At 44.2% G+C, this 13558-nt stretch overlaps 1 protein-coding gene across 1 annotated transcript in view; it reads left to right on the top strand.

Moving 5' to 3' along the window:
• Positions 1 to 13558, top strand: part of LOC140202419 (uncharacterized) — a 174612-nt gene that overhangs the window by 96034 nt on the left and 65020 nt on the right. The gene's annotated exons all lie outside the window — the stretch shown is intronic.

A 13558-nucleotide genomic window follows, 5' to 3' on the forward strand; every position in this document is an offset into this window, starting at 1 on the left:
ACGGGAGGGATGTGGAAACTATAGAAAGGGTGCAGAGGAGATCTATAAGGATGTTGTCTGGATTGGGGAGCATGCCTTATGAGAATAGGTTGAGTGAACTCGGCCTTTTCTCCTTGGAGTGACAGATGATGAGAGGTGACCTGATAGAGATGGACAAGACAACGAGAGGCATTGATTGTGTGGATAGTCAGAGGCTTTTTCCCACAGCTGAAATGGCTAGCATGAAAGGGCACAGTTTTAAGGTGCTTGGAATAGGTACAGTTTTTTTATGCAGGGAGTGTTAAGTGCATGGAATGAGCTGCCGGCGGTGGTGGTGGAGGCGGACACGATAGAGTCTTTAAAGAGACTCCTGGACGGCTACATAGAACTTAGGAAAATAGAGGGCCATGGGTAAGCTTAGGTAGTTTTAAGGTAAGGACATGTTTAGCGCAGCTTTGTGGACCGAAGGGCCCGTATTGTGCTGTCGGTTTTCTATGTTTCTATGTATAGCTTTGAATGTCCTATGGACTTGGACCCCAAGATCCCTCTGGTTCTCCACACAGCCAGGAGCCTTACTATTAATATTGTATTCTCCCATCATATTTGACCTACCAAACTGAACCACCTCACACTTATCTGGGTTGAACTCCATCTGCTACTTCTCAGCCTTGTTATGCATCCTATCAATGTCCCGCTGTAACCTCTGACAGTCCTCCATACTATCCACAACACCCCCAACATTTGTGTCATCAGCAAATTTACTAACCCATCCCATCACTTCCTCGTCCAGGTCATTTATAAAAATCACAAAGAGTAGGGGGTCTCAAAACAGTCCCTGATGCACACCACTGGTCACCGACCTCCATGCAGAATCTGATCCATCTACAACCACTCTTTGCCTTCTGTGGGCAAGCCAATTCTGGATCCACAAAACAAGGTCCCCTTGGATCCCATGCCCCCTTACTTTCTCAATAAGCCTTGCTTGGGGTACCTTATCAAATGGCTTGCTGAAATCCATATACACTACATCTATGGCTCTACCTTCATCAATGTGTTTAGTCATAGAACCATAGAACCATAGAAACTACAGCACAGAAACAGGCCTTTTGGCCCTTCTTGGCTGGACCGAACCATTTTCTGCCTTGTCCCACTGACCTGCACATGGACCATATCCCTCCATACAACTCCCATCCATGTATCTGTCTAATTTATTCTTAAATGTTAAAAAAGAACCCGCATTTACCAACTCGTCTGGCAGCTCATTCCATACTCCCACCACTCTCTGTGTGAAGAAGCTCCCCCTAATGTTCCCTTTAAACTTTCCCCCCTCACCCTTAACCCATGTCCTCTGGGCTTTTTCTCCCCTTGCCTCAGTGGAAAAAGCCTGCTTGCATTCACTCTATCTATACCCATCATAATTTTATATACCTTTATCAAATCTCCCCTCATTCTTCTACGCTCCAGGGAATAAAGTCCTAACCTATTCAACCTTTCTCTGTAAATGAGTTTCTCAAGTCCCGGCAACATCCTTGTAAACCGTCTCTGCACTCTTTCAACCTTATTTATATCCTTCCTGTAATTTGCTGACCAAAACTGAACACAATACTCCAGATTCGGCCTCACCAATGCCTTATACAACCTCATCATAACATTCCAGCTCTTATACTCAATACTTTGATTAATAAAGGCCAATGTACCAAAAGCTCTCTTTACGACTCTATCTACCTGTGACGCCACTTTTAGGGAATTTTGTATCTGTATTCCCAGATCCCTCTGTTCCACTGCACTCCTCAGTGCCTTACCATTAACCTTGTGTGTTCTACCTTGGTTTGTCCTTCCAACGTGCAATACCTCACACTTGTCTGTATTAAACTCCATCTGCCATTTTTCAGTCCATTTTTCCAGCTGGTTCAAGTCCCTCTGCAGGCTCTGAAAACCTTCCTCACTGTCTACTACACCTCCAATCTTTGTATCATCAGCAAATTTGCTGATCCAATTTACCACATTATCATCCAGATCATTGATATAGATGACAAATAACAATGGACCCAGCACTGATCCCTGTGGCACACCACTAGTCACAGGCCTCAACTCGGAGAAGCAATTCTCTACTACCACCCTTTGGCTTCTTCCATTGAGCCAATGTCTAATCCAATTTGCCACCTCTCCATGTATACCTAGCGACTGAATTTTTCTAACGAACCTCCCATGCGGGACCTTGTCAAAGGCCTTACTGAAGTCCATGTAGACAATATCCACTGCCTTCCCTTCATCCACTTTCCTGGTAACCTCCTTGAAAAACTCCAATAGATTGGTCAAACATGACCTACCACGCACAAAGCCATGTTGACTCTCCCTAATAGGTCCCTGTCTATCCGAATGCTTGTAGATTCTGTCTCTTAGTACTCCCTCCAATAACTTACCTACTACCGACGTTAAACTTACTGGCCTATAATTTCCTGGATTATTTTTCATCAACTTAGATTTATTGCATCTTTCTTCGATGATCAAAAACCAGCATGGATTAAAATAGAACTAGACAAGATAGGAGAAAATAGACCTGAAGATTTTATATATAAATGGGAATCTAAATTGATATGGGAAAAGAAAGAATCTCCTATATTAGCACATTTGATTGATCTATGGAATAAGATAAATGTTGATAATGAAACACAGAAATCTCTATTAGCAAGGAGGCCTTTGTTCCAAAACAGACTTATTCCTTTTACAATGGACAATCAACTTTTATATAATTGGTACCAAAAAGGGATTAAATTTATAGGAGATTGTTTTGAACGAGGTATATTGATGTCATTTGAACAATTAAAGGATAAATATAAAATATCTAATAATACTTTCTTTTGTTACTTTCAATTAAGGGCTTACTTAAAAGGTAAGCTGGGTCAAACAATGTTTTTGCCAAAACCGAATGAAATTGAAATTTTAATACAAAAAGGGAAAATTTAAAAATTTATTTCTTGTATGTATAATTTGATTCAAGAACAGACAATTAAACAAGGAACCCATAAGTCAAAGCAAAAATGGGAAACAGATCTGAATATTAATATTGATGAAACAAATTGGTCAAGACTTTGTCTTGACAGTATGACAAATACAATAAATGTTCGACTTAGATTAGTACAATATAATTTTTTACACCAATTATATATTACACCGCAAAAAATAAATAGATTAAATTCAAATCTATCTGATAAATGTTTTCGGTGTAATCAAGAAATTGGTACTTTTTTACATTCTACTTGGTCTTCTTTTAAAATTCAACCCTTTTGGATAAATTTAAGAATCTTATTGGAACAAATTACTGGAACTCAACTTCCACATAACCCTGTATTATTTCTATTAGGTGATATTGAAGGGATAAACCGAAACTTAAATTGAATAAATATCAGAAAGAATTTATAAAAATTGCATTGGCAGTAGCTAAGAAGACTATAGCAGTTACTTGGAAATCTGATTCATATTTAAGTATGGATTGTTGGAATAATGAAATGGCTAGTTCTATTCCACTCGAAAAAATTACTTATAATTTAAGAGACAAATATGTAACATTTTTGAATATTTGGTGCCCTTATTTACAAAAGATAGGATGGCATATTTAAGTGCTCCGATAAAGACTTTGGTCACTTGGGGAAAGTAACGAATAATTATACCAAATTTATCTTGAATCCCATGGAGCATGTGGAAACCTTCCAACACCCAGGTGGCTCTTTTCTTCCTTTCTTTCTTTTTTCTTTCTTTCCTTTTAGGTAGGACTATATATGGGGGGGGAGGGTTAAGGGGAGGGGGGAGGGTAGATTCTATTTTTCATGTATTCCTTTTGAAAATTCAATAAAAATTATATTACAAAAAAACAGTAGTATCCTTCAAGGTCCGAGGGAACACCCTGTCAGGTCCCGGGGATTTATCCACTTTAATTTTCCTCAAGACAGCCAGGACCTCCTCCTTTTCGATCTGTACAGTTTCCATGATCTCACTACTTGTTTCCCTTAATTCCATAGAATTCATGCCAGTTTCCTTAGTAAATACAGATGCAAAAAACCTATTTAAGATCTCCCCCATTTCCTTTGGTTCTGCACATAGCCGACCATTCTGATCTTCAAGAGGACCAATTTTATCCCTTACAATCCTTTTGCTCTTAATACACCTGTAAAAGCTCTTTGGATTATCCTTCACTTTGACTGCCACGGCAACCTCATGTGTTCTTTTAGCCCTCCTGATTTCTTTCTTAAGTATTTCCTTGCACTTCTTATACTCCTCAAGCACCTTATTTACTCCCTGCTTCCTATACATGTCATACAACTCCCTCTTCTTCTTTATCAGAGTTGCAATATCCCTTGAGAACCAAGGTTCCTTATTCCTATTCACTTTGCCTTTAATCCTGACAAGAACATACAAATTCTGCACTCTCAAAATTTCTCCTTTGAAGGCTTCCCAGCTACCGATCACATCCTTGCCAGAGAACAACCTATCCCAATCCATGCTTTTTAGATCCTTTCTCACTCCTTCAAATTTGTCCTTCTTCCAGTTAAGAACCTCAACCCTAGGACCAGATCTATCCTTTTCCATGATCAAGTTGAAACTAATGGTGTTATGATCACTGGAACCAAAGTGCTCCCTGACACAGACTTCCGTCACTTGTCCTAACTCGTTTCCTAACAGGAGATCCAATATTGCATCCCCTCTAGTTGGTCCCTCTATATATTGATTTAGAAAACTTTCCTGAACACATTTTACAAACTCTAAACCATCTAGACCCCTAACAGTATGGGAGTCCCAATCAATATATGGAAAATTAAAATCCCTTACCACCACAACTTTATGTTTCCTGCAATTGCCTGCTATCTCCCTGCAGATTTGCTCTTCCAATTCTCGTTGACTATTGGGTGGTCTATAATACAATCCCACTAACGTGGCCATACCTTTCCTGTTTCTCAGCTCCACCCATAAGGACTCAGTAGACAAGCCCTCTAATCCGTCCTGCCTGAGCACTGCTGTAATATTTTCCCTAACAAGCAATGCTACTCCCCCACCTTTCATTCCTCTGCCTCGATCACATCTGAAACATCGGAACCCTGGAATATTAAGCTGCCAGTCCTGCCCCTCCTGTAGCCGAGCTTCACTAATTGCTATAACGTCATAATTCCACGTGTCAATCCACGCCCTCAACTCATCCGCCTTCCCCGCAATACTCCTAGTATTGAAATATATACACCTCTGAAGATTTTTACCACCACTCACAACCTTTCTATTAGTGGACTTGCTTGAACTTTTAACATCATTTATTTTCACCCCAGCCACACTGTCAGCTCTGGCACTCTGGTTCCCATCCCCCTGCAAATCTAGATTAAAGCCTCCCCAATAGCACTAACAAACCTCCCTGAAAGGATATTGGTCCTCCTGTAGTTCAAGTGTAACCCGTCTCTCTTGTACAGGTCCCACCTGCCCCAGAAGAGGTCACAATTATCCTGAATCTGAAACCCTGCCCCTTACACCAGTCCCTCAGCCACTTGTTCATCCTCCAGAGCATCCTATTCCTATATCCTCAAAAAATTCAATCAGGCCTTTGACAAGGCCATGCTGACTATTCCTAATCATATTATGCCTCTCCAAATATTCATAAATCCTGCCTCTCATGATCTTCTCCATCAACTTACCAACAACTGAAGTAAGACTCACTGGTCTATAATTTCCTGGGCTATCTCTATTCCGTTTCTTGAATAAGGGAACAACATCTGCAACCCTCCAATCCTCCGGAACCTCTCCCATCTCCATTGATGGTGCAAAGATCTTTGCCAGAGGCTCAGCAATCTCTTCCTTCGCCTGGAGTATATCTCGTCTGGTCCCAGTGACTTATCCAACTTGATGCTTCCCAAAAGCTCCAACAGATCCTCTTTCTTAATGTTTATATGCTCAAGCTCTTCAATATATTGTAAGTCATCCCGTAGTGAATACTGATGCAAAGTATTCATTAAGTACCTCTGCTACCTCCTCCAGTTCCATACACACTTTTCCACAGTCACACTTGATTTGTCCTATTCTCTCACGTTCTTGTCCTCCTGCTCTTCACCTACTTGTTGGATGTCTTGGGGTTTTCCTTAATCCTGCTCACCAAGGCCTTCTCATGACCCCGTCTGGTTCTCCTAATTTCATTCCTGAGCTCCTTCCTGCTAGCCTTATCATTTTCCAGATCTCTATCATTACCTAGTTTTTTGAACCTTTCATAAGTTTTTCTTTTCTTCTTGACTGGATTTTCAACAGCCTTTCTGTGCCATAGTTGCTATACCCTACCATCCTTTCCCTGTCTCATTGGAATATACTTATGCAGAACGCCACGCAAAAATCCCCTGAACATTTGTGACACTGTTACTGTACATTTCCCTGAGAACATCTGCTCCCAATTTATATTTCCAAATTCCTGCCTGATAGCTTCATATTTCCCCTTACTCCAGTTAAACGTTTTCCTAACTTGTCTGTTCCTATCCTTCTCCAATGCTATGGTAAAGGAGATAGAATTGTGATCACAATCTCCAAAATGCTCTCCCACTGAGAGACCTGACACCTGATCAAGTTCATTTCCCAGTACAAGATCAAGAACAGCCTCTCCTTAGAGGCTTATATACATGTTGTGTCAGGAAAACTTCCTGAACACACCGAACAAACTCCACCCAATCTAAACCTGAGATGTCAGGGGTATGTTTTTTACGCGGAGAGTGGTCAGTGCATGAAATGGACTGCTGGCAACAGTGGTGGAGGCAGATACAATAGGGTCTGTTAAGAGACTCTTGGACAGGTACATAGAGCTCAGAAAAATAGAGGGCCATGGGTAACCCTAGGTAATCTCTAAGGTATTGACATGTTCGGCACAGCATTTTGGGCTGAAGGGCCTGTATTGTGCTATAGGTTTTCTCTGTTTCTATGCTCCTAAACCCCTTGCTCTGGGGAGATGTCAATCAATATTGGGGGAATTAAAATCTCCCATAACGACAACCCTGTTATTATTGCACCATTCCAGAATCTGTTTCCCTATCTGCTCCTCGATGTCCCTGTTCCTATTGGGTGGTCTGTAAAAAACATCCAGTAGACTTATTGACCCCCTTCCTGTTTCTAACTTCCACCCACAGAGATTCAGTGGACAATCCATCCATGACTTCCTACTTTTCTGCAGCTGTGACACTATCTCTGATCAGCAGTGCCACGCCCCCACCTCTTTTGCCTCCCTCCCTGTCCTTTCTGAAACATCTAATGACTGGCACTCTTAGTAGGCATTCCTGCCCCTTAGCCATCCAAGTCTCTGTAATGGTCACAACTTTGTAGCCCCAAGTACTGAACCACACTCTAAGCTCATCCACTTTGTTCAGGATGCTTCTTGCACTAAAATAGATGCATCTTAAACTATCAGTCTCAGCTCATCCCTTCTTTATCAGCTGCCTATCCTGCTTCTCACACTGCCTGCAAGCTTTCTCGATTTCTGAGCCAACTGTCCCTTCCTCTGTCTCTTCAGTTCAGTTCCCAACCCCCTGCAATTCTAGTTTAAACTCTCCCCAACAGCCTTAGCAAACCTCCCTGCCAGGATATTGGTTCCACCTCCCCACCCTCCACCCCCAGATTCAAGTGCATCCCGTCCTTATTGTACAGGTCACACCCGCCCCAAAAGAGGTCTCAATGATCTAGAAATCTGAATCCCTGGCCCCTGCTCCAATCCCCCAGCTCACTCTATTCCTACACTCACTGTCACGTGGCACAGGCAGTAATCCTGAGATTACTACCATTGTGGTCCTGCTTCTCAGCTTCTTTCTTAACTCCCTGTAGTCTGCTTTCAGGACCTCCTCCCTTTTCCTACCTATGTTGTTGGTATCAATATGTACCACGACCTCTGGCTGTTCTCCTTCCCACTTCAGGATACTGTGGATGCGATCAGAAACATCCTGGACCCTGGCACCTGGGAGGCAAACTACCATCCGTGTTTCTTTCCTGCATCCACAGAATTGCTTGGCTGACCCCCTAACTATAGAGCCCCTATCACTGCTGCCATCCCCTTACTTGCCCTACCCTTCTGAGCCACAGGGACAGACTCTATGCCAGAAGCGCGGACACTGTTGCTTCCCCCAGGTAGGCCATCTCCTCCAACAATACTCAAGCATCAAGGGATACAGCACAGGGGTACTCTCTAGTATCTGCCTCATGCCCTACTCTCCTAACCCACTTATCTGTCTCCCCAGGCCCCTGTGTGACTACTTGCCCATAGCTCCGCTCTATCACCTCTTCACTTTCCTTGACCAGACGAAGTCTGCATCTCCAGTTCCCTAACCCGGTCCCTAAGGAGCTGCAGCTCGACACACCTAGTGCAGATATGGCCGGCTGGGAGACTGAGAGTCTCCCAGACATCCCACATACAACGCCTAACACCTAGTACAGAACACTGGCCTCACAGATATACTTCCTATTCCTATTCTTCACAACTAACTTACCTCGCCTCGGCGTGTTATTGCCAATGCCCTGTTGAGCCAAAGCCCTCATACTCTGATCCTCTTCTCCCTCTCACCTGCTCTGTAAAGCTGTCTTCTTTTTAAATTCTTCCCGCCAGTCTAACTCGCTGACATCTACGTGCCTGCACAGTCATGCCTCGATCAAACCACGGAAGAAAAAATGACCTCTGTTTAAATTCCTTTCACCAGTCTAACTCACTGACATCCACGTACCTGCGCAGTCGTGCCTCAATCAAAAAAAGACATTGCCCAATTCTGCTTGAATTTCAGCTCTACTGCCACACTGATGCTTCAATCACCTCTCAGACTGAACAGTTTCAGTATTCCAATGGCCAATGTGCAATCTTACGCCTTATCTAGAAACATAGAAAACCAGCAGCACAATACAGGCCCTTCGTCCCACAAAGTTGTTCCGAACATGTACTTACTTCAGAAATTACCTGAGGTTACCCATGGCCCTTTATTTTTCTAAGCTCTATGTACCTATCCAGGAGTCTCTTAAAAGACCCAAATGTATCCGCCTCCACCATTGTTGCCAGCAGCCCTTTCCACGCACTCATCTCTCTGCGTAAAAACTTACCCCTGACATCTCCTCTGTACCTACTTCCAAGCACCTGATAACTCTGCCCTCTTGTGCTAGCCATTTCAGCCCTGGGGAAAAGCCTCCAATGTTCCACATGATCAACGCCTGGCATCAACTTATACATCTCTATCTGGTCACCTTTCATCCTCTGCTGCTCCAAGGAGAAAAGGCCGAGTTCACTCAGCCTATTGGCATAAGTCATGCTCCCCAATCCAGGCAACATCCTTGTAAATCTCCTCTGTACCCTTTCTTTAGTTTCCACATCGCTCCTGTAGTGAGGTGACCAGAACTGAGCCCAGTACTCCAAGTGGGGTCTGACTAGGGTCCTATATAGCTGTAACATTACCTCTCGGTTGTTGAACTCAATCCCACGATTGATGAAAGCCAATGCACCGTATGCCTTCTTAACCATGGAGTCAACCTGCGCAGCAGCTTTGAGTGTCCTATGGACTCAGACCCCAAGATCCCTCTGATCCTCCACACTGCCAAGGGTCTTATCATTAATATTATATTTTGCCATCATATTTGACCTACCTCACACATATCTGGGTTGAACTCCATCTGCCACTTCTCAGTCCAGTTTTGCATCCTATATGTTCCGCTGTAACCTCTGACAGCCCTCCACACTGTCCACTACACCCCAACCTTTGTGTCATCAGCAAATTTACTAACCCATACCTCCACTTCCTCATCCAGGTCATTTATAAAAATCACAAAGAGAAGGGGTCCCAGAACCGATCGCTGAGGCACATGACTGGTCACCGGCCTCCATGCAGAATATGAGCCGTCTACAACCACTCATTGTCTTCTGTGAGCAAACCAGTTGTGGATCCACAAAGCAAGATCCCCTTGGATCCCATGCCCCCTTACTTTCTCAATAAGCCTTGCACGGGGTACCTTCCCAAATGCCATGCTGAAATCCACATACACTACATCTACTGCTCTACCTTCATCAATGCGTTTAGTCACATCCTCAAAAAATTCAATCAAGCTCGTAAGGCATGACGTGCCTTTGACAAAGCCATGCTGACTATTCTTAATCATATTATGCCTCTCCAAATGCTCATAAATCCTGCCTCTCAGGATCTTTTCCATCAACTTACCAACCACTGAAGAAGACTCACTGGCCTATAATTTCTTGGGCTATCTCTATTCCCTTTCTTGAATTAAGGAACAACAGCCGCAACCCTCCAATCCTATGGAACCTCTCCCATCCCCATTGATGATGCAGAGATCATCACTAGAGGCTCAGCAATCTCCTCCCTCGCCTCCCACGGTAGCCTGGGGTACATCTCATCTGGTCCCAGTGACTTATCCAACTTTATGCTTCCCAAAAGCTCCAGCACATACTTGTTCTTAATATCTATATGCTCAACCTTTTCAGTTCAGACCTTGAATGTCATCCCTACAATCGCCAAGGTCCTTTTCCGTAGTGAATACAGAAGCAAATATTCATTAAGTACCTCTGCTCTCTCCTTGGTTCCTTACACACTCTTCCACTGTCACACTTGATTGGTCCTATTCTCTCACGTCTTATCCTCTTGCTTTTCACATACTTGTAGAATGCCTTGGGATTTTCCTTAATCCTGTCTGCCAAGGCCTTCTCATGGCTCCTTCTGGCTCTTCTAATTTCATTCTTAAGCTCCTTCCTGCTAGCCTTATAATCTTATTGATCTCTATCAATACCTAGTTTTTTGAACTTTTCGTAACCCTTTCTTTTCCTCTTGAATAGATTTACAACAGCCTTTGTACACCACAGTTTCTGTACCCTACCATCCTTTCACTGTCTTATTGGAACCTACCTGCTCAGAACCACACGCAAATATCCCCTGAACATTCGCCACATCTCTGCCGTACATTTCCCTGAGAACACCTGTTCCCAATTTATGCTTCCAAGTTCCTGCCTGATAGCCTCATATTCCCCTTACTCCAATTTAAAGCTTTCCTAACTTGTCTGTCGCTATCCCTCTCCAATGTTATGGTATAAGAGATAGAACCGTGATCATTATCTTCAAAATGCTCTCCCACTGAGAGATCTGACATCTGACCAGATTCTGACCAGATTCATTTCCCAATACCAAATCAAGTACAGCCTCTCCTCTTGTAGGCTCATCTACATATTGTGTCAAGAAATCTTCCTGAACACACCTAACAAACTCCATACCATCTAAACTCCTTGCTCTAGGGAGATGCCAATCAGTATTGGGGAAATTAAACTCTCCCACCATGACAACCCTGTTATTATTACATTTTCCAGAACCTGTCTCCCTATCTGCTCCTTGATGTCCCTGTTACCATTGGGTGATCTATGAAAAAACACCCGGTAGAGTTATTGACCCCTTTCTGTTTCTAACTTTCACCCACAGAGACTCAGTAGACCAGGGGTGCCCAACCTTTTTTTGCACCGCGGACCGGTTTAATATTGACAACTTTCTTGCGGACCGGCCAACCAGGGGTGGAGGGTGTTTAAGTAGTGTTCAAGTAGGGTTAAACTTACCTCAACATGTCCTTTACAGTTAGGGCTGCCAACTTTCTCACTCCCAAGTAAGGGACAAAAGTAGCAGTCAAATCCCGGGACACTTTGCCCCAGGAAAGTCTACCATGACCATGAAGGCTTGCACGGGGGAAGCCTTCCTTAGCGGGGGAAATATGGGACAAACCAATTTAGCCCAATACACGGGATGTCCCGGCAAATACGGGACAGTTGGCAACCCTATGTTCAACTTCAACAGTGCGTGACAGGGAATGAGGAAAGGTGCAGCTGACTCATATTGTTCCCTCATGGCCCGGTAGCACATGCTTTGCGGCCCGGTGGTTGGGGACCGCTGCAGTAGATAATCCCTCCATGACTTCCTCCTTTTCTGTAGCCATGACACTATCTCTGATCAGCAGTGCCACACCCCCACCACTTTTGCCTCCCTTCCTGTCCTTTCTGAAACATCTATAGCCTGGCACTCTAAGTAGCTATTTCTCCCCCTGAGCCATCCAAGTCTCTGTAATGGCCACAACATCATAGCTGCAAGTACCGATCCACGCTCTAAGCTCATCCCCTTTGTTCATAATACTCCTATCATTAAAATAGACATATCTCAGATCATCGATCTGAGTGCGTCCCTTCTCTATCACCTGCCTATCCTCCCTCTCGCACTGTCTCCAAGCTTTCTCTGTTTGTGAGCCAACCACCTCTTCCTCCGTCTCTTTAGTTCAGTTCCCACTCCCCAGCAATTCTAGTTTAAACTCTCCCCAGTAGCAGTAGCAAACCTTCCCACCAGGATATTGGTCCCCCTCGGATTCAAGTGCAATCCATTCTTTTTGTACAAGTCACACCTGCCCCAAAAGAGGTCCTAATAATACAGAAATCTGAATCTGTGCACCCTGTTCCAATCCCTCAGCCACGCATTTATCCTCCACCTCATTCTATTCCTGTACTTACTGTCACGTGGCACAGGCAGTAATCTCAAGATTACTACCTTTGAGGCCCTGCTTCTCAGCTTTCTTCCTAACTCCCTGTAGTCTGTTTCCAGGATCTCTTCCCATTTCCTACCTATGTCATTGGTACCAATATGTACCACGACCTCTGGCTGTTCACCTTCCCACTTCAGGATATCATGGACGTGATCAGAAACATCCTGGACCCTGGCATCTGGGACCCTTCATTCCTATGTCCACAGAAACACCTGTCTGACCCCTAACTATAGAGCCCCTATCACGCTACCATCCTCTTATTTTCCCTACCCTTCTGAGCCACAGGGCCGGACTCTGTGCCAGAGGCACAGCCACTGTTGTTTCCCTCAGGTGGGTCACCCCCCACAACAGTACTCAACCACAGGTGTACTCTCTTCCCTTCCCTCTTCTGACTGTTACCCACTTATCTGTCTCCAGAGACCCCGGTGTGACTACTTGCCCATAGCTCCTCTCTGTCACCCCTTCACACTCCTTGACCAGACGAAGTCTGCATCTCCAGTTCCCTAACCAGGTCTCTAAGGAGCTGCAGCTCGACGCACCTGACGCAGATCTGGCCGTCCAGAATCCTGAGAGTCTCCAGGAGAGTCCCAATCTGACAAGCAGCACAGAACACCGGCCTCACACACACACACTTCCTCGCTGTATTCTACACCGGCCACCTACCTCTCCTCAACCCATTATCGCCTAAGCCCCATTGAGGCAAAGCCCTTCTACTCTGTCTCCTTCTACTCTGTCGCCCGCTCCTCCGACACCTGCTTTAAAGAGCTGTCTCCTTTTAAACTCTTCTTGCTGTTCTACCTGGCTTGTGTGAAATTCTACTACACAGCTCCTAAATTGCACCTTGTCTTATTCCTCTATTAACCCTATGCTTAATGAGTTTCATTTGATTATGGAGCCATACGTTCAGAGAATAAGAAAACAGACTCTTTGCCAACCCCTTCTCTCCTTTCCAAGTCTGCATGACCATTGAGCACCCATCTACGGTACGCTAATCCCAATTTTTCCTTCCGCATTCACTTCTCTG

The sequence above is a fragment of the Mobula birostris genome, chromosome 9, assembly GCF_030028105.1.
Source record: "Mobula birostris isolate sMobBir1 chromosome 9, sMobBir1.hap1, whole genome shotgun sequence".
Taxonomy (NCBI): Eukaryota; Metazoa; Chordata; class Chondrichthyes; order Myliobatiformes; family Myliobatidae; genus Mobula; species Mobula birostris.